This window comes from Danio rerio, chromosome 9, assembly GCF_052040795.2.
Source record: "Danio rerio strain M-AB ecotype USA chromosome 9, GRCz13ab, whole genome shotgun sequence".
NCBI lineage: Eukaryota > Metazoa > Chordata > Actinopteri > Cypriniformes > Danionidae > Danio > Danio rerio.
This window is the reverse complement of record NC_141029.1, coordinates 36,387,755-36,410,921: the sequence shown is the minus strand read 5'-3', so window position 1 is coordinate 36,410,921 and position 23,167 is coordinate 36,387,755. Positions and strand designations below refer to the sequence as shown.

Sequence of the window (23,167 nt, the reverse complement as noted above, 5' to 3'; positions counted from 1 at the left end):
CAGTGAAGGCTGAGCACAACTGTCAGAGAGCCGAGGATGTGCGCAGCATGGAAGCTTGCTGCACAGCGGGGCTCTTCATAGCCCCCTCTCCCGCCTCTCTCCCAGGACAGACCCCTTGATAGATTTACCCAGCTAACCCATCTCACTTAAAAAGTTCTCTCTTCTCTGCTCCAATCTGAAAGCTGTCAAGCGCACCTATATAGCCGTGTCATTTATCTAAAGGAAGACGCGCGCACTTGAGAAGATGTTCACTCGCGTTTGGGGATCTTCTAACGGGGAGGCGCATTCTTTTTGGGAGGGTCTTGAGGAATGTGACACCCTCATACGTATATGTCTCCGTTTACGTTGCGTTTTGTCTGAAGGTGTCTATCCGCTTGTGCGAATGTGACCCCCTAGTGTGCTCATGGACTGATCTCTACGGCATGCTTAGTGGAGGAAGAAGGGGAAAAAAACTGAATGCTTGATAAATTTGAGCCAACTCTCTCTGGGGCAAGCATAATTATTTTCTGATTAGATTAATTCAGTTATACTTTGGTCCTTTCCAGAGCCACCGGCGTGCCTGGAAGAAGCGCACTCAGTCATGCTAACAATTACACAATTAGCTGCGCAGCGCAAACCATGCAGGCGGATTCAGCTCCGGCTAACAATCCGCCCTCTTACATTCATTGCATAGACCATAACAATTATCATTTGTGGGGTTTTTATGGGTCTCTGATGCTGATGGGGGTTGGAATAATGCGAGTTCGCCCTCATGTTTAACCCACCCACTCTTCTCTCATTATTTCTGCTCCATTGTGAATACCATAAACGTCTCGATAACCGCAATGATAAACAGTCGAGACCGAGAAACAATCCTTCCCATTATGGGGAGTGTAATTGAGAATATCCCTTTCTCAGATGCTCTTCGGGGACACATTGTCCAAACTGTCAACATCAGCAATATTTTTTCATCTATATTCACTTGTGAATGCGATTACTTACAGAAGGATCCTTACTAGGGGCTCATTATGGCTGTAATATAAAATCAAGCTGTTTATTTTATATTGTACAGACACTTTCAAACACAATTATGTCAATGTAGAATCTAATACAAGCCATGAATTACTTATTTCCATGCACGCTTAAAAATAAAGGCCTCAAAAGGGAGTTTTTGTGGTTCCTTATGTGTTGTAATTTCATTCATCTAGATTAGAATGGATTATATATCCCACAGTTTCGTATTTTCTGGGGTATAATATCTTGATGTTGTTTTCTAAAGATCTGTTCAGTATTGTACTACATCTGAGGGGTCTTTTATTGTTTAAAGTAACAAAAACAAAGTTGTCTTTCAAATAACTTTATTAAAAGCTTCATGGTGTGTTTATAATATGATAATTTACGGGTAGGCCTGTCACAATAATCAATGTATCGAATTATCACATAATACATGGACATGACCTCAATCATTTTTGGTGATGCAATATATAGCGCTCGTACATAAACACCAAATCTAGCAGCATTTTAGCTGATTGTGCAACCTCTCTATCTCTATTGGAGGTGTCAGTGTCAGTATGGTTTAAAAAACACTATAGTATTTACTATAAATTACTATAGAATAGTTTCATGTGTGTGTCTAACAACTGACAATAGATCTGGTTGCAGATGTAACAGATATCTCTGTTACTTTTTACCTTGCACTTTTTTGTTAACATTTATTATTATTTCTTTGTTTAGGATGTACGTTTTCTCATTTTGATTCCAACACCTAATTATTAAATTGTTAAAATGACTATAATTAAATGAAATATCTTAATAATAAAATGTTATGTGTTCTATGAAAGTGTACTTGTATTATGATGCTATTATATTGTCATTCTGGCATTATATAATGGCATAACATCTTATTAAAATTACAATGATATAATTTATCACAATATATTTTGGTGCACTATATCATACAAAAATGTAGATATCGTGACAGGCCTACTTATGGGATTGGATAATTGTTTATTGGCTTGCATGCTGCCAGTTTATTAGTACTCATTAATGCCTTATCCTGCATGACTTTATTGTGCATCCATTATTACATTACTAACTATCAATAAGAAGTACATTAGGACTTTACTGAGGCAAAAGTCATAATTTAGGCCTGTAATATAAAATCAAGCTGTTTATTTTGTATTGTACAGACACTTTCAAACACAATTACGGCAATGTAGAATCTAATATCAGCTATGAATTACTTATTTCCATACGTGCTTAAAAATAAAGGCTTTAAAAGGGAGTTTTTGTGGTTCCTTTTGTATTGTAATTTCATAAATCTAGATTAGAATGGATTATATATCCCACAGTTTCATATCTTGATTTCCTATGAGTAAAATATCTTGACTTTGTTTTCTAAAGATCTGCTTGGTATTGTACTACGTCTGACCGGTCTTTTATTGTTTAAAGTGACAAAAACAAAGTTGTCTTTCAACTTCTTTAAAAGCTTCATGTTCTGCGTCTAATATGGTAACTTATGGGGAGTAATCCTTTTCAATTATTATTTTTTGCCTTGCATGTTGGCTGTTAATTAGTACTTATTAATGTCTCATTTTGCATTCATTACTATGTTACTAAATATCTACAAGTAGGCAAAAGTCATAGATTATAGTGAACATGTCTTCACCATTCTATACCCTTAACATTTAAAAGAGGTCTTTGTCTTCTTTAAGTAAGATATCACAAGGCGATTCAAAGAAATTCCCCTTAAAGTAAAATCAAATTGTTTGGAAAGGTAAAAAGCAACAGTATATCCAAAATGCAAATGTGTTTTAATAATAAAAAATAATTACAAATAGCTTTTTTGTTCTTATCCAAGGGCACATGCATGTAAATATACAATATAAAAGTTCTGCATGCATTGATGCATTTTCAGTGCATTATAAAGCATTAATAATACATGTTTACTATATCATTATTTATCAGATGATAAAACATATTATATTTTTGTTTATATTGGATTATGCTCTTTTAATACTCTTTTAAAGTGTTATACTGTACATAACTGTTTTATAGAAAGTGTTGACAAATATTTCAGTAAATAGCATTTATTCAATTCAATTCATGTTTATTTCTAATGTAGATTGTCATAGCACCTTAAAATAGAAGATTACAGTAAAAGATTAAGTTCCAAACCATGCAAGCCATGTGGAGACAGCGACAAGAAACAAACTTTACCAACTGGCAAAAGTGAAGGAAAAAACCTAGAGAGAAACCAGGTTCAGTTGGGCACGATCATTTCTCCTATGACCAAACTATTTATTCTTACTGTGTATCATTCAAATGGCATTTTTTCCACTATAGACCATTTCAGTGTGGTCATGTCATTGGCCAATGAACATTTCCTGCTTGTTATTAAATAACTGTAACGAGGCAATTCAATCGTAATTTAATATTAAAAGAGATGTCATAACATTGTTCATCAACGTGTTGCTCTTTTTGGATTCTCGTAAGCTATAGAAATGAAAAATGTAAAACCAGGAAATACGTTGGGACCAATAATTTTGTTTACATCCCTCAAAGTGCACTATAATAGGCATTTGTGCAATTGAAAGGTTTTGTGAATGTTAAAGATTCTTTGTGGTATCATTGTTTTCCTTTAAGAACCTTTAACAGCGTCCTTTGTTGTTCCTGAAGGTTTGCCCAAACCGGAGGGTGAGCAAATGATGACAGAACTGTTGATTTTTGGGTGAACCGTCTTTTTAAAGTGTAACGTATTATAGTGTGTCTGACCGCCACCCTACGAGACTCATTTGACGACACCACACAAACGTGTTAGATGTTTATGTATTTGTTGACTTGAACACCAGCCATGATGCAATTATAATGATGCAATATTTACAGTCGCTAAAATGTGCTCGATCCACCACCCAAAAGCCAAGCTTGTTCTTGCTCAACACGACGACGCAATCCAGCAGCTCTCAAATGACACAAATTTGTTTCTAAATACCAAGTTTCTGACACGGAGGCCTGAGAGATTATTTGTATTATTATTATTTGTCTTTGCAAATGGTGGAACCTCAAATCTCCTGCCTCTGTGGAGCATTAGCATCTCTTTGTTTTGCTGTGTAGTTTGATGATAAACTCTCTGTAGTCAAGCCAAGCTCACAACCCGGTTTTGTTTTGGGTTTTTTTGTTTTCCACAAACTGGACATCAGCATTTGAAATCAACGCTAGATGAAAAAGTACAAACCTTCTCATCTGGCCAAACAAACGCGTAATTAATGAACGTAGCCCCACACTAAGACGTAAGATAGAAGCCATGTTTTCTTTTCATCCTGGCTTTTTCTCCTCTCGTCCTAGAGGAGCGCTAGCACCGTTGCGTTCTTAACCTCGCATGTAGAGCTTGGAAAATAACTTGTGACTTGTAAGCCTAATTAAGGAATCCTCCCTGACCCGCACACCCAGGCCTCGTCAGAAATCTAACACCAGAGCTGATTCAACATGAGCTACACACCGGGCAGGACCCAGCACTAATGAATACTAATGAATAATAATTACAGGCTCTTTGGCACCCAGACGCACTGCAGGGACAAATGCTAATACGCTTTAAATGTACACCGCTAGGAATGACTAGCGGGTTCAACATGCGGCAGATTAGCCGAAGGGCCGATGCAAACTCAAGGTGAAGGATGAAACATCTCTGGCGGACGAAATTATGAGCATATTGGTTTGTTTTTCGGTGACGCGGGCGAAGCCATTGATCTAGAGAATTCGGGCCACATGAGAGCAGACGAATCTCGGGATGTGGCGCTCCTAGCGTCTCTGTTTGTGACACCTTTTAATTGGCAGCATTAGAGCTCATCAGCGAGCAGACTGTTGTTTGTGAGATCGCTCTCTCCTAGCGCTTTTGTACTCGTTCTCGCATGGCAGGGAAATTAAACTTTGTGGTGTTTTATTTTTTCTCTTTTTTTTCTCCCCACTGTTTATTCTTTTGATCTGTGTGTACATTATTCGCCGCTCTTTGAATTTAAATTTCACTGTCATGTTTCTCTTTTCATCACACTGATGGTTGCAGCTCTAATAATATTCAGCTTTTAAGTCACTGTAGAATGTTAATTAGATTCTCTCTTTTTTTAATTAATACGTCCCTGCAGGTTTCCTTATCAAATCATTTTTACCAACGTAAAATCACGCACTTTGTGTCAGCGAGTTACTGTAAAATCTTCCAAATGAAATTGCATATAAGCAGTTCCATGCAAATGTCAACCTTGCTATTGAAAAAATTATGTTTTTGCCAAAATCGTTAAACCGTTTCTGCGTTTTGTTGTGCAAGCAAGTATTTTACAGTGCTTTAAAAATACTCAATGTCATTGTTTAATTTTTTAAACAATTATATTTGAGTTACCAAAATCACACAAGTGGCATTTTCACATCTGTCACATCCATGATGAAGCTTTTTCCTCATATTCAGCTTTTAAGTCACATTAGAATGTTAATTAGATTCTCTCTTTTTTTAATTAATACGTCCCTGCAGGTTTCCTTATCAAATCATTTTTACCAATGTAAAATCACGCACTTTGTGTCAGCGAGTTACTGTAAAATCTTCCAAATGAAATTGCAAATTGAAAATATGAGCAGTTCCATTAAAATGTCCACCTTGCCTAGAAAGAAATTAAGTTTTCGTCAAAATAGTGAAATAGTTTTTGCGTTTTTTTTTTTTGTGCAAGCAAGTATTTTATAATGCTTTAAAAAATACTCAAAAATGTCACTGTTGATGTTTTTTAAACAATTATATTTGATTTTCCAAAATCAAGAGCCAGTTTCACATCTATCAGATGCAGAACAGAGTTTTTTCCTCATAAATCCAAAAAATGTCAAATTAAATAAGCTCAATCGTGTTTGTTCAATAGAAAGCCAACTCTTAACTGTTTCTTGTGAGTTGTGCAGTTTAATTCACAGAATTTATTTTAAAAGTATGTTGTATACTGTAAACTTGCTAACTTTTTTCCGTCACATCCATTACACATGCTTATTTTCCTCATTTAAAATATAAAAAATATTTACAGATTGATTTTTTTTCTGGTCCCATAACTTTGTGGTTAGTTATTTTGGAAAATATAAACAGACATTTCAATATAATGTTAGCATTAGCTTTCTCTATGTATTTATGTTTTGAGATTTTACTGCAAATGTCACATCCATAATTGCTCAGATAATGTCTGAGAACTTGGTTTGCATGCAATATGCAGAATATTTTATTTTATTTAGCGAACTTAAAGATTAGTCTGCTCTTGCAAGGTTAGCGCAATGCGGCTTCCTCGTGCTTGTATTGTGGGGTATTAGTGGTAATGTGTTGTGCTCTGCCTCCCTAAATGCTAGTGTTGTCCAGCAGCTTCTACTGTCCCATCTATCATCTTCAGCGGTGAGCCAAGGATTCTGGGATAGAGGAGCCACGTACTGGGCTGTGATAATGAAAGGTCACAAAGGGGGTGGAGTGTTGAAATTGCTTTACTTTACAATGAAACATGTTCAGCCCAAGCAGTGCCATACCCGAGGAGTGCTGTCTGGAGCAGAGCTAGAATTTCAAACGCTCTCATGGCCACTGAGGCTAAAGATTTGCTTTCACTATAGAAAACAATGAAGCTCTTTTCACATTTTATATATGTTATTAGAAGTAAAAATGATTTGTTTATACTGTATGTAGATTCGTTTGTTGGCTTAATTTTGGTGAAAATCTGTGAAATGTTTGGAAATTTGTTTAAATGCAGTACTCATTTATTCATTCTTTTTTTTTTTCGGCTTAGTCCCTTTATTAATCAGGGCTTGCCACAGCAGAATGAACTGCCAACTTATCCAGCATATGTTTTACACAGCAGATGCCCTTCCAGCTGTGCCCCATCACTGGGTAAAGTATTCATTCATATACTGTAAAAAATGCTGGGTTTCACACAATCCATTAGTGTTAGGGCATGAAATAATTAAGTTAACTTCGTTAATAATTAAGTTAAATTTGTTTTTATAAATTTAAGTAGATTGAACATAAAACAATCAAATTGTCCCAAAAAACTGAACAATTATGTTGTTTCAGCTCATTTTAAATAAGTTGTTTTAACAAACAATAAAAAGTGAAAATGAAAGGTCACAAAGGGGGTGGAGTGTTGAAATTGCTTTACTTCACAATGAAACATGTTTAGCCCAAGCAGTGCCATAACCGAAGAGTGCTGTCTGGAGCAGAGCTTGAATTTCAAACGCTTTCATGGCCACTAAGGCAATATATTTGCTTTCAATAGAACACGGCAAAGTCCATTTCACATTTTAGATATTTTTTTGGAGGTCAAAATTATTTGTTTTTGAAAATTAATTCGTTGGCTTGGGGAAAATCTGTGAAATGTTTTGAAACTTGTTTAAATGCAGTACGTGCTCATTCATTCATTTTTTTTTCAGCTTAGTCCTTTTATTAATCAGGGCTTGCCACAGCGAAACGAACCACCAACTTATCCAGCATATGTTTTACTCAACAGATGCCCTTCCAGCTGCAACCCATCACTGGGAAAAGTATGGATTCATACACTGTAAAAAATGCTGCGTTCAAAATAGCCAATTTGTGTTTGGGCAACATGAAATAATTAAGTAAACTTATTAGTTTTTACAAATTGAAGTAGATTAAACATAGAACAAAGAAGTTCTCTTAAAAAAACTCAACATTATGCTGTTTCAGCTAATTTTAAATAAGTAGTTTAAACCAACAACAGGCATCATTTATTTAGTGTACTATATCTTGTTTATTTGTACACTTTTTCACAGTGATGTCTTAGAAGTATCATTTAAATGTTCACAAAGAACCTTTCAGAAAAAAAAAGTGAATAATATTTATATCGATCTAATGTCTGTGGATGCTAAAGCTTATTAATAGAACCGTCAATGCCAATAAAGAGTGTATATACAGTGCATATATAACTACACCGCTCACAAATCTATCTTTTAAGTTCATATTTTTAAAAGAAAGCTATACAATATTATATTTTTGAATATACATTGGATTAGTTAGTGCTGAAGGCCCAAAAACTACACCCAAATGTATGTTATAAAATAAATATACAATACAAATTTTAAAAAGGGGAAAAATCAAGAGAAGAAAACTAAATTAGCTGAAATTTTGTAGAGACAGCCTACAAAATTTCAGCAAAATTTTTCATTTTTGGGGGAAATATATTAAATAGCATCTTCAAAAATAACAAATATGCAAAGAAACTAAAATGTATACAATTTAGTTGAAATTTTGCAGTTTTAACTTGTTTTTGCATTATTTAGCTTGAATTTAATTGTATTATCTTTCAATTTCTAAATATGTTTGGTGACTAAAATATCATTTTAATAAATAAATCTGTTTAATAAATCTGTTTTGTGTAAATGCACCAAAACACATTGACTACTGTACATTCACTGAGAAATGGATAAAAATATTCATTTTTCAAAATGAGGTGTCCTCGATTATGCTGAGCACTGTAATTCAACTGATACAATGACTTGATATTTAAAGCTGTTTTTATCATAAACAAACATGCACTACAGCAGTGTTCCAACATGCCTATTATTAAATATGAGTTTTTGTATATTCCTATAAATAAATATGCCTTCATTGTAAGACATAAAAATCAGTTTCCTCTGAAAATACGCAAGGAGGAGAAACATTTCACTGTGCTCACCGACGAAAACTGATATTCGCAGAAAGAGCAGAAAAGAATATATATATTTGGCGTTTATTATACTTTATAATGAACTGATTCACATCTCGCTGAGAGGTAATTAATACGGGGAAATCTTGAATTAAAGATGTAAATCTTGACACTTTGGCAGGGGGGCCGGTAAGGGACAGTAGTCTCCAAGGCCTGAATTATTCTTAGCATAGACCAATTAACACCATGTATCTTCTTTTATGTTCAGTTCAATTAAGAGCCTTTACGGTTTTTAAGTTCTTTTCTTCTTTATAGTTGGAGAGTGTCAGAAATGCAGATCAAAGCCAAACGCAGCGGTCCGTGCACCATAGGTAAATCTGCTTTGCATAAGAATCTGCATGTTGCTACGAAGGTTTTATTCCAATTTTGCATGAATTAAAAAACAGGAAGGGAGCAGAAATGAGGGAGAGAACCCACAAAGCAGTCTATTAATCTGCTCTCAAATCTCCCTATATCTAGCACTCTGACAGCTGAGTACCTCGATAGCTCAAACCCCAGTAGACCGACGCCGGCTGTAGAGAACAATTTCGCTTTTTGTCATTCCACGACCATTCCACGTCTTTTATTTTGATTTTCAAGCAAGCCGGGCAAAGCTGAAAGCCAATGAAGTAACATTTCTAAACACAGATAGTCATTTGCTGTTTTATATTTCAATACGTGACCAACAAGCTGCTTTATTTGGAGGGGGGAAAGTGTTTCTCGGTCCTATTCGCTCTTTTGTGTTTCATTTTGCATAATTATTGAACTGACAGTTGTGTTTTTCTCACCGCAGGAGCTTTAAACTTGATGCTGAAATTCAATCTCAAAACCTTGTTGGAAAATTACTGCGCTCACTAATATTCCTGCCGAACGTCATGACGTGCTTATATTTATTTTTGCGCTGGCCACTGTAGATCTCCTTCTTAATTATTTTCCTCAGGCAAGATGGATGGTTTCTTGAAGAGATCTCTGCTGCGTGCTGCGTTCGAATCGTCCAGTGATATGATATGGTCAACATATATCATAATCATATTGAGAGATGACATCCAGGGAGGGGCACAGCCTCGGGGTGGATGGATGCTTTCAGGGCAACATAATAACACAAACAACCTGTTTTTCAGCACCCCTAATTGCTGCGCTTTAATTGCATTAAGCAGTGAGATATCAATAAATCAATGGGCAAATGAACTGGGCAACTATGAGCAATGACTGTTTAGTGTTGCTCTGTATTATTCTATTGATGTTCCACTAACGGCCATCCTTGAGATATTGAATGCTATTCAAGCCGGGTGCTGACATCATAATAGAAGGCAGTCTGGCCGCGATGCTCGTCACTGCCGCATGTTTTTCTCACTTAAAAACTGTGTTTAGCATATATGAGTATACCCTAATTTGAAAATGAATATTTTTACCCATTTCTTAGTGAATATGGGTAGTATATATATTGGTGCATTTGAACAAAACAGATTTATTAAACAGATATATTTATTAAAATAGTATTTTAGTCACAGAACATCTTTAGAAATGGAAAGAACACGTTTGAATTCATGCTAAATATTTCAAAAACAAATTACAAACTACAACATTTCAACAAAGTTGTATATATATATTTTTTTATTTCTCTGATATTTGCTATTTTTGAAAATGTTATTTAATATTTGTCACTAACAAATAAATTTGGGATACTAATTTTTGAACCATTATTGTAAGTTATTTTGTTAGATTAGTTCCAGATTTGGCTTCCACTGACTGATCTGATGTATATGCACAAATATTGTAGAAAATATTGATTTAAATGAGAGATTTGTGAGGGGTGTACTTATATGCTGAGCACTGTACATGACTTTTAAAACATAGAGAAAGACACTGCTATTATGAAGAGTACATTTGGGCTTTTATGTCAATGATATTAGTAAAAGTACTGTGTTTATTTATAGCCCTGCTATTAATCTGCTCCTTTTTATCTCTTGGAGTTGTGAGATCTACTGTAGAAATATAGAATCATGTAACACCATGCACTGAAATTTAAATAAATATAATTATAAATATATTGTGTTATTAAGACAAATAAATACCCTACATATTTCAAGAATCAAACATTTTACTTGCTATAAATATTAAATGAAATAGCTGCCAAATATTTAATCTCATCAAGCCTATTTAAATTTGGGTGAAAACCTAATCCAAAACAACATGATCCAGTTTTATTAGTAATGAGCTTTTAATGCTTAGTATCTAATGTATACATAGTATAAAAATGGGTCATTGTATTCTGTAATGTTGTCTTCAAATTACATTTAGAGCAAAAATATATATATATTTAGTTTGTAGGGTGGCATAATAATTATATTATATTGATATTAATTATTATATGCTATAGTATGTATATTGTTATTGATATAATGTGTATTAGGGTTTAATGACATTTTTAAAGGTTGACCTGTGCTTTGGGAAACGTTCCAGGTAAAAATTTATGTTGGAGAAGGTTGTCACAGTTATTAATGTTGTCATTATCAGAAATGAACATTTCATAAAATTAATCCATTCACTAGTGTCTCTTGGACATTATTATTATTATTGTTATTATTATTATTGTTGTTGTTATTCATTATTTAAAAAAGAGCAATTTTTGTTTCATATATTACATTTTCACCAAAAAAAAACATTAAAAATGCTTACAGATTTTTTGCGACAACATGCCCCAATATAGTTTCAAAATATAAACAAGAACCTTTTCTTCTTATTTTCTGATAAATATCAATGAAATTTCCCTGGTTCTAGTAAACAAAGTAAGGTCTGGTTATTGAAATAACCATTAGAAATTTTCAAAATGTGTAATAAATGAAACAAATCCTATGACAACTAGCCTGAGTGTGCCCTACATATTCCCTATATTTTCATTTCAAGACAAAGGAACAGTCGATGTCCCTCTCTCATAAGTAATAAGTTAGACAGAAAATCTTTTAATGTTTGATATCTAGGGATGTGTAAAAAGTCGTGTGAAATAATTTTGTCAGCTCGTTCCTGACCCACTATTTTTAAGAATTGGTATGAAGTGTGTGGTAATAAAAAGCTGTGAAGTCTTTTTTTTTATCTTAAGTTTATTTTAAGCCTGTTTTACTGCACTTTCACCTTCGTGTGAGTCTTTCTGACTGTTGACAATTGCCCTTTTTAATCCGACGTTCAAAGATTTTTTTTTATAGGACAGCAGGCTAATTCAAATATCAAAATATTTTGGCAGGTGTGATTTCTTTGTTGGTTTGTTTTCATAACCCCGTTGTCTCTAAGTATTATTAAGTAAAAATCTTTGCTCAGGCGTCTGTTTGAAGATATAAATAGCGCGTACTGCCATCTAGTGGAGGTTTTACGCTACGGCGATCTACAATTGAACTTCAGACGCTGTTTGTGCTAGTCATTAAACATCTGACTAGCTGTTCCACTGATAATACTCATATTTTTGTTATAATATTAAGTCAGTAAACAAACAAACGTTCCTAAAGTGTGAAAAGCTGGCAAAACGAGGAGCGTGTATAATCAAATTTTACATAATGGTCCTGAGGCTGCCAGCAGCTTAAAGAAGGCCGACGTTGATCCGCGTGTCCTTTAATTGTCTCGCAATTTGAGTAAACAAGAACAAAGAACAGCGAAAACATGTTGCAAATCAAGCATGCAAATAAGTAGATTTACTCGCACATCCTGCGTGCTCGAGCTCAGTGGGAATCAGTCAGGCTTGTTCTCGATGGCCCTCTTTTTTCCTGCTGTGAACAACGTGCTCTGTCAGTGATTAGCAATAACACAGACAATGGATGTAATTTCGGTGGGAGGGAAACATGCAGCATCAGACCTTGCATAAGCATGCACATAAGCAAGCTTTCTTGTCTGTGCCACCCACTTTTTATACTTTATTCATGGTTTTGAACAACAAACAACCATAATTTAAAGATTAACATGTAGACTGAGACTCAGTATGTGGGCTGCATGATATTGGAAATTGGGCTGCATGAAATTGGAAAATTTTATATTGTGATATTTTATTTTTCTGCGATAAATAATGCGATATGAATGCAGTTTCATGAGAGGAAGCACTATTTGACGGTTTTCTGGAGAGTCTAGGACTATTCAGGTATAGAAATTAAATGACCACAATGCAAAGTGTGCTTTTCTTACTTTGCTTTGTCTTGTTTTGAGCCCAAGTATCTAAAAAAAAAAAAAAAATCCTAGATCGAGCAAAAGTATATTGTTTTGTTTTAACATTCAGAAGAAATAAGTCAAAATTAATAGATTTTCCTTAAAACAAGCAAAATTATCTACCAATGGAGTAAGTTAAATAATCTTGTTTTCGCTTGGACATTTAGCCCAGAAACAAGAAAACCAGTTAAAATATATATATTTTTGGCATAAATTTGATAAATTTATAAATTAAGTAAAATTAATCTTTGTTAAACATAAAGTTTGCAAACAAATTTTTTAAACTTTCTTGACATGCTCAGTCACAGCATTAAAAACTTGTGCATTTGCTAAACCTTCACTATAGTTAACCTCAGCAGTGACACTAAAAATGCCATGTGTTCTGTAGCTCAACTATAATTCAATCTCAACATTGCACATCCTGCGATGTGACTTTTGTGGATGCTATATTGATGCAGAAAGGATATATTGTGCAGATCCACTCACATCTTTCTTATTATAGTAATAAAACACATCCTGGGAATCATTGTTTAAATAAACAATCCCTCAGGAATTTATTTAAATGATTTATTTAGTTTAGTTTAGTTTTGATTTTTCAAACAAGTCTTCCTATCATGTCGAAAAGCTGTTTTTAACTCATTAGGTAATTTAATCGGTATACTCAATAACTTTTATTAATATTTTTAAAGGTAAAGATAGATTGTATGTAGTTAATAAAAAAGCTCTCTAAGTTGTCCATACATCAATCATCAATGATTTTATGTTAATTAAAATGTTATGTGGGTTAAAATTATGTTTAAAATTTTATTAAAAATAAATAGATATATAAAATATAACTCTATTGTTGGTTGAAGAGCAGTATACACTCTAAGAAATGAAGGTACAGAAGCTGTCAGTCATTAGGGTATTACTTTTTCAAAAGGTACACATTTGTAATTAAAGTGTCTACATTGGTACTTCACTAGTTCCCAAAAGTACCTAATACTTTTGAGGTAGTGTTATGCCCCCATTTGGGTGCAGATATGTTCCTTTTGAAAAGTTACTGAAACCAAAAACATCTCCCAGATCTTTATTTCTAAGAGTGTGGAGAGATTGTAAAATTCCAGATCACATTGCAATAAAACCTGTGTTCCACTACATTTTGGAATATATCTCAAACCAAAAAAATCTTTATTTATGAAATCCTGTATCCATTTAAGTTTGATCAGGCCTGAAGCAGCCTGATGAAAGAGTGTTTTTTTTCTGAAAGTAAAACCTTGTTTTTATTTAATTATGAGATTTAAATACATTTTAGTGACATTTTAAGCACTATTTTTAGCTGGATTAGCTTGTTGGGTGGTGATCAACCACACTTTTTAATGTACCAAAATATTTCCAGATTAGAATAAAAATATGAATAAATACTTATTTTTAAATACAAATTTATTACATAATATTACATGATTAGAAAAAAAAGGAAAACGTTAAAGTTTTACATTTAAAAATGGTGGCCTATTATCATTTATTAACAAACTGACCTTCCAAAATTTGTCCATTTGAATAATACAAAATGAAAACAAAATAATATTCTTATTATTAATAATAATAATGTAGAGCTTCACAATTTGTCTAGTCTCTCTTTTAAATTTGTAAATGTATGTATAACAACATTACCCAAATTAGTATTATTTAATATTAAATAATATTAAATAATATTATTTAATATTATTTAAATATGGGCCACTTTTGGTGCTTCACACCTTTTTATCTGTAATTTTTTGTTTCAAGAATAAGATCGAAGATTGTTTGATGACGTCATTCATAATATCAAAGCCAACGGTTTTAAGACCACCAACGTTTTTAATCTTGTCACTTTTACATAATTAATATATTTTTTGTTTTTTTTATACTCCAAATCTGAGTGATTTTGTATGCCTGTGGAGCTGCGGTTGTCACTGTCTACATGCTGCACTAGTACACACATGCTTCCAAGGTTGCTAATGTAATTGCTTTACATTGATCCTGTCCGACTATACGGCTTGTTTTCATCCATTTTTAGGGAGCAGTGCCAGCACTTTAGCCTCCTGTGATGTGAAAAGTGTGCGTCCTTTTCAGCACATATAAAACAGATACTTGTTCACATGGCTGGAAATGGTATACTGTTCTCAGAAAGATTTTTTTTATGTCTCATTTTACCATACAATCAGCCATATCTGTTGCCATGATACTGCACATTTGTAACTGAAGCACTTAGAGTGGATTGACTCACGGTCTAATTATAAGAACCAGATCTTTACATCCCACACGTCAAGACAACGTCGCTAGCAGATGAGGTGGAATAATGTTTTAGGAAGAAGACAGAACGTGTTTCCATGAGATCATGTGATCTGACAGCCACAAGACCCCGTTGCTGCAGGTATACTGTATATATGCATATATATTCAAGCTTTTATTGAATTTTTACATATGTTGAATACTTAAATGTACCAGCACTTCGACCAGATAGGAACTTTATAATCCCATATAGTGAAGATGCTCACCAATTAGATACTGCTGTGGTTAAAGGAGACATTCTTTGGCAGAGATAAAGAGGATGTTGCCTCTATTGAAAGATCACAGCTAGTTGCCTTTGATAAGACATTGCTGAATTTTTACGCTCATTAAAGAAATTAAGTTTCAATAAGTGATTAATTTCATGACAAATTGTGGCTCTTTTAAAATAATAATAACATAATCTCTCACGTTAAATGATTATTATTAGTACTTAGGCAGAAAAAATCATTTAGCGTGCTATTACAGTTGACAATTTGCCTCGTTCAATTCAGGCTCTGATTTTGTAGGCCATTAATGCTGTTTAATTGCAGTCTCTTTACATTTATTACGTAAGCTAGTGCGTATTGAATAATAGTTGCATTTTACCTTCACAAAAGCTCAAATAACTGTATAATGTAACTGCACATGCTTAATATCACATACTGAGGCAATGTTTTAAAAACTGTTTTGTTGTAAATACTATTGTAAACCTTTTTTCCATTTTATTTACTTTACTGTAAAAAATCACCGTGAAAATCACTAAATGAAATGAATTAAGCTATAATTTTTTTTTAAAAGTTACTTCGACTCAATGAAAAAGAGTTATGGCAACTCATAAACTTTATTCAAAAGAAGGTAATGATTCGCACTCAATTGCTTCGTACTGTTTTTATTTTTACTTTTTCTTACATTTTACGGGTGATAACAGACAAACAGACGTTTCGGCACAAAGCCTTCCTCAGTGTGTGACACAATTCTCTAACTCCACCCTTTTACTCCATAGTCAATCACAATGTGCAACTAGTTAAACCGTCACTCTCATTTCATTATCCATTAATCACACAATAACTTATAATCTTCACAGCAATGACAATAAACAATCTTCCCATTTCCGACCTCACTCTACAGAGATAAAGTGTATCAACTTTTATCATTAATCAGGTGTACATCAATACAATAAATTTCTAACAGTGGACATTAAAAGTTTTCTACATTTGACAATTACCCAAAGATTAAAAATCACAAGTCTTACCTTCACCTCTACCCATATAACCAATTATACAGGAGACATTTACCCTCATATTCAAAAACAGTTTGCAAGACATATGAAAAAACCTACATTAAAAAAACATTACTACATAGGAAAACAGCATATCAATTATCATTATATTTTTTGACAATTTACATTACAATATATCATGATCAATTACTCGAAAAATACCTTTTCCTTCCAAAACATAATCTCGCAAGAAAACAGCACATCAAACATCAAGTTTCAGACCTCTCTTTTTCATTACAATATCATGGTCAATTATTTGCAAAATACATTTACCTTCAATAACATTACATAACAAAACAGCACATCAAATATCATCAAGTATATCAACATTTTCTTTTTCATTACAGTACATCATCAACCTCTCGAAAAAACTCATAAACTTTATCAAGCAGAACTCGAATCGAATGAGTAATAAATTAATTATTTGTATTTTTTTTGTAACTTAACTCCAATGCTTTAAGGAATACCAAACCATTTGAGTAGCAGTTTGGACTTAATTCATTTAAGTTAATTAATAGTGATTTGATGACTGAAGTTAAAATGTTTAAGTTACTAATACTCTAAAGGTTTGATGATATCCACACAAATGATAAATGTGTATGTTACACAATATATAAGTTTACAGTACACAAACCATTTGGTTTCAAAACTTAAATAGTTTGCCGCAATCGGTTTCCTCAAACCGTTTGAGTTAACTTATCGGGTTTTACAGTGCACTAAAACATGATGTTTTTGCATTTAGCTTAAAAAATATATTTGTTATCAGCATTATGCTTCTGTGAAGATATATTGATGGAACCTTTCAATTGCAGAAAAAGGTTCTAAAGTGAGTGAAATGTTTATTTTAAATACTGAATGTTCTTTAGAGACTTTTCACTGAAAGTTGACCCACTCCTCCACTTTCTAGATCTAATGTTCTGTCGGTTATTCAATGTTCTTATAGGAAAATGAATTGTTTTAAGAACGGTAAACGAGGAATGGTTCTTCAACAATCTCAAAAATAATGGTTCCAATTAGGCCTGTCATGATATCTATTTTTTGTTGTATGATATATTGCACCAAAGTATCTTGCGATAAACAATAGTATTGTCATTTTTTAGACCATTTTATGCCATTATAAAATGCCAGAATGACAATATAGTATCATCACAATGCAAGCATACTCTTCCAAAGAACACATTATATTTTATTCTTAATATTTCATTTAATTATAATCATTTTAACAATTTATTTATTATGTGTTGAATTTAGAATGTCACAATACATATCCTAAATAAATAATAACAATAATACATTTTAACAAAACAAGTATATATGGTTAACAATGAATGAATAACGTAATATACAGTTGAGGTCAGAATTATAATGTTTAGAAATGTGTTGAAAAAATCTGCTCTCTGTTAAACAGAAATTGGAGGGGGGATAAACAGGGGTCTAATTATTCAGGGGGGCTAATAATTCTGACTTCAACTGTATATAGTGTAATGTAATATATATAATTTAAAATAATAAATATATAATGTTATATTAACAACATTGACATTGACAAAAGGAAAAGAGGCTGCGATATCTAATACCAGATCTATTTTCAGTTGTCAGACACCCACATGAAAATATACTAGTAATTTATAGTAAATGCTATAGTATAGTTGCTAGAATAGTTTTTTATGTGTGGGCGATATATATTGCATCACCAAAAAGGATTGAGGTCATGTTCATGTGTTGTGCAATAAGTCGATACATTGATTATTGTGACAGGCCTAGTTCCAATGCGATTTTTTTTCACTGATGCCATATAAGAACCTTTTTGTATATAGTAAAAAGTTAAAAGAACAATGTTTGTGCTTGTGGGAGAAACTCTTTTTTTCAGTATAAAGAAAGTTTTGTGAGGTAAGTAAAAGGTTCCATAGATGAGAGAAAATGGTCAACTAGAAAACCTCCAATGCCAGTAAAGAACCCTTATTTTGTATATATGATATCCCATTTGTTTTTAACACATATACATTTTTTAGATAATTCCTATTCTCAAAATTTGAACCTGAGCTGTGCTCTGACTATATCTGAATGACGGCGTTTAAACTGTTCCATTGATTTCCGAGATGCAGAAGTGAGTTAAATTCTCAATCTACACCTTGTCATTCACATGAATGAGATATTACACCACAGTAAATACATTTGAACCACAAGCTACCACAGTCTGCCTGAGCACAGATCCACTGATAACTATGATGGGAGTTGTTGGACTGATTCTTCACGCAGTCAAATCCAATGCCTTCTAATTTTCTCCTGCTTTTTCTGAATTATTCAAACAGATCTTGAAGCAACAGAGGCGTCTCGACAGCGAGCAAAGCTCCCTATGAGAGAGCTTCAGATAATGTGAAATGAATGATGAAATTCTGGGAGCTGAAATGAAAGACTGATGTGATGCGTGTTCAAAGGTGGGGCCTGGGTCCCCAGAACCCCTGGGGGGATCAACGAGCCTCTTTTACCTTTTTTTTTTTTTTCTTTATGGGATGAATATACTGTAAAGTCTTTGGCGAAATTAACCAAAACCCGTTTCCGCATCCACATGGCACACAGGCATGTCAAAGAAAGAAACAGCTCTTTGTCCAGCATTAGAGGGGGAATCGCATGACTTTTCTTCTCATGTTTGAGGAGAGAAAAAAATCGAGATTGAAATCTCACGTCAATTAATAGATGAAACACATTTTTCTAAAATAGGTTACTCGTTATAGGAAGCATTTAGGGGGCAATTTAGTTAATGCATGAAATAATTCACGCCATGATGTAATGTCCATTGCTTTTTATCTTGAAAGGAAACTGGCTTATCTGCCTTTAAATACAGTTAATAGCACATCAACAAACAAATAGCCTTAAATAGCGTGATGTTCTTCGATTAATATTGATGACATGCTACTTGACCTCGGTGCTTGAGTGCGATTAAATAAAACAATAAAAGGAATATGCGCATAATGATGTTTAGAGTTCGGTACCTTGCTGTAAAACAAACATAAAACTCCTCTGTGAACTCGAAATGGAAATGTATTTTTAGTGCAGTTCTCATGCAATATGCTTGTAAATTATATCCAGCACTCAAGTCCAAGACCTGAAAGCTTTCATAAAGTTGAACACAAAATTAGACGGTCTTGTCTGGCAACTGTAGCCATCCAAAGATCCGTTTCAGATTTCTGCCCGGACATTTGATATATGTAATGTGTTTTAGCCATTAATGTACTAACTGATACTGGATGTAATGCTACTTTAAACTAGGTCATATTTGTGTGTGTGTTTAAGTTTGTGTGTATACTTTGGTGACATTTGATTATTTATGCGTTGTTATATCAACAACAAAATAAAAAGCAGGTGCAATTAGAATACAACTAAATCATGTTGCTTGTCTACTATCAGTAACGTTTTCTTTTTGAAATTGTATTGAGCAATGAAAGTTCCCCCTCGTACTGTACCATTAACATTAATTTAGCATGAGAAAATCTCCATGGGTTTTCAAAGGCACAAGCATCGTTTCCATTCCCCATCGCGATCTCAAATGAAGAATCCAAACATCTGAGAGCAATTGAAGTGTCTTGTGAAATCCATTCTTCCCACCACGCATTGATTTATTATGTGAATTACAAATCTAAATGTTTTTTGAATAAAGGGGGTGTCCTTTTGTGCTTTTATTAAAAATCATGAGGTACAGGGTGGAATAACTATTAAAGCACTTTTCAGACTGTGCTGTAGATCATATGGCTCTTTGTGTTTCTTGAAACATCATGTTATGATAGTAGTAGATTTAAACAATTTATACACCGCGGTGGTTATAAGGAAATCGTTAGACGAACAAGAAGTTTCCTTCTGTTAAGTAATGCCTATTGTGGTATTACTGTAAATTTCAAGAACATTACAGGGGGCTTCATCATAGTTTGACCAGTATAATATTGTGGCCATTTGGATGAATTTTTCAGGACACCTCTATGACACCAATAGAGTTGTCTAGTGCAATTTCCACTGCACTTTGAACACTGTATTTTTAAATAATAATCTGCTCTTAAACAGAATATGGCCACATTTTATTATCAATAAGTAAAGACAGTGTTGAAATAGAAACTTACTCAAGATACTTGCAATATTGTGGTAACATTAGATGAATTACATATTTGCTAATTGTGATTATTCATGTGATCAAAATCTTAATAATCGTTAACATTAATATACATAATAATGAAAAAATAATGATTTTTTCCTCATACTTACTTCCAGGGCCTTTTATATCGAAGTTGATATTTAGCCGCAACATGTTGGTGTTTGGTGACATCTAATCTTTATGAGGTGAGTCGTTAGCCCAACGCTCAACCCCTAACCTGGAGGACCAGGACATACACACATACACTACAGACAATTTAGCTTATATCACCTATAGCGCATGTCTTTTGACTTGTGGGGAAAACCGGAGCACCTGGAAAAAACCCACATGAACACAGTGAGAACATGCAAACCCCACACAGAAATGCCAACTGACCCAGCCGGGGCTCAATCCAGCGATCTTCCTGCTGTGAGGTGGCAGTGCTATCCACTGCGCCACCGTGACACATATATATATATTTTTTTCATGGGCTATTACAATTTTTGCTTAGTGATAGTGTTGTGATGGAAAGAAATGGATGTGAATTCATTTTAATGGTAATTATTTTTTTAGAATGGAAATATATGTAAAATGTTTAGAATTGAATAAAAGCGCATGCAAACCCTGAAAGAATTTGCATTAAAATGCAAGAACTGACAATGCAATGTTTATTTTTTGTAGGTTCAATTTAGACAAATGTTGTTTTCTTCATAGTAAAACAATTCAATTCAATTCAGCTTTATTTGTATAGTGCTTTTACAATGTGGATTGTGTCAAAGCAGCTTCACGTAAATGGTCATAGTAACTGGATCAGGGTAGTTCAGTTTTTAGTGTTTAAGTTCAGTTTAGCTCAGTTAAGTGTGGTTTGAAGTCATTATTGAGAGTCCAAACACTGAAGAGCAAATTCATCGATGAGTAGCTTTTCAGATCCTGAACCAAATAAAAAAGAGCATTTTGCATGGTTGAATTGTTTCTGAAACATTTTCTAAAAGTGACATTTAAAATGAAAATGCCGTTCATTTTTTTTTGTGTAATATGTTTACAATTAACATTAACAAGGTCATTGTTAGATATATTGTATGGAAAGTTTGGGACCTTAGCAGGGGAAGAGCTGGGACAAAGTAACATGGGATGAAAGCAACAAAGTGATTTTCTCGAACTCTGACAACATTTTATTCCCAGGCTATAACAGCACATTCAGCATGCAACCCTCGATGGAGCTGCCAAATATCATGTGATTTCTTGTGTCCCACAGTTATCTCCAAATTTCAGTTTTTAAGTGCAATAAGTAAATTATTGAAGTGGTTCTTTTTTCCTTATTACATATTGTGTTTCTCATGTGTCACACTAATGATCAATCTACAAGTTATTTAATGCAATAGCACACCCTTGAGTTTGAAATGTCTGAGTTTTAAATTGCAAGAGTTCCTGTGGGCACAAAAGTAACACGTATTTTTGTCCTGCTGCTAATAGACATGCCTTATTTTTCACTTCCACATTAGTTTTCAGTTTTTTTATTCATATGTTTTATAAGATTATTGCATGTAGCCAATAATAATAAAAAAGAGCATTTTGCATTGTTGAATTGCTTCTGAAACATTTTCTAAAAGTGACATTTAAAATGAAAATGCCGTTTATTTTTTTTGTGTAATATGTTTGCAATTAACATTAACAACGTTATCGTCAGATTTATTTCAAATAAACAAGATTGAGCCAGTAAATCTAGCAAATATTGTTGTTTTACTTTTGACCCACCCGTGTGTTACTTTCGTCCCAGTCTATGGGCTCAAAAGTAACAATGTGTTAAACAAAGTAACTTTTGTTCAAAGCAGGGGTTTCTAAACTTTTTCTTACGAAATCCTAAAAACCAAACTTGATTGAGGCTAGTGGGCCAAAGGTGAATATAGTTGCAATGGGTAATTTCCTAGTTTATTTAATAATATTTTTAAAAAGATTAGAAAACATTGCTTTATATAAACTAATACAGTATTTTTTTTTTTCATTATTAAGGAACTTATTATGGTTTCACCCTGCCCCCCCGCCACCCACCCACCCCCCCATGCGGTACAGGTGAATTGCGTAGACTAAAGTGTCTATAGTGTATGAGTGTGAATGGGTGTGTGGATGTTTCCCAGAGATGGGTTGTGGCTGGAAGGGCATTCACTGAGTAAAAAATGAGCTTGATAAGTTGGTGGTTCATTCCGCTGTGGCGACCCCGAATTAATAAAGGGACTAAGTCGAAAAGAAAATGAATGAATGAATGAATGAACTTATTACAGTAAAAACAAAACTATCAAATTTATAACAGACTTACACTGGTTTTTGCCTTGATTTGTTCCCTGATGTCTTCTGCATAGACCTTTATTCGACTAACAGTATTTACATAAAAAAATTTTAAAAATCTGATTCATTTACAAAATTTAATTGAAACATTTAATTTCAGTTAGCTTTTTTTATCTCAGCAATAAAACAAAAAAGGTTAAGTCAAATTAGAAACTACAATCTCTGTTAAAGGCATTAGCCCCAATCCTCTCCATCATAATCACTCTCCTCCCAGACGGGATGCTGGGCCCAATCAAAGGTTACAGTGGGACAATTTAGGCCCGC

At 33.6% G+C, this 23,167-nt stretch overlaps 1 long non-coding RNA gene across 2 annotated transcripts in view; it reads left to right on the top strand.

The window, feature by feature from the left end:
- The window catches only part of LOC147835345 (uncharacterized), a 299,503-nt gene extending 278,737 nt beyond the window's left edge, over window positions 1-20,766 (top strand). The window contains exons 5-6 of one of the 2 annotated variants that reach the window (XR_015499685.1): window positions 18,750-18,875; window positions 20,698-20,766. This is a non-coding gene — a long non-coding RNA (uncharacterized LOC147835345). Of the gene's footprint in view, window positions 1-18,749; window positions 20,176-20,697 lie in introns of those variants that run through there. The other variant, XR_015499684.1, reaches the window with a different exon arrangement.
- Window positions 20,767-23,167: the final 2,401 nt, after the last annotated feature.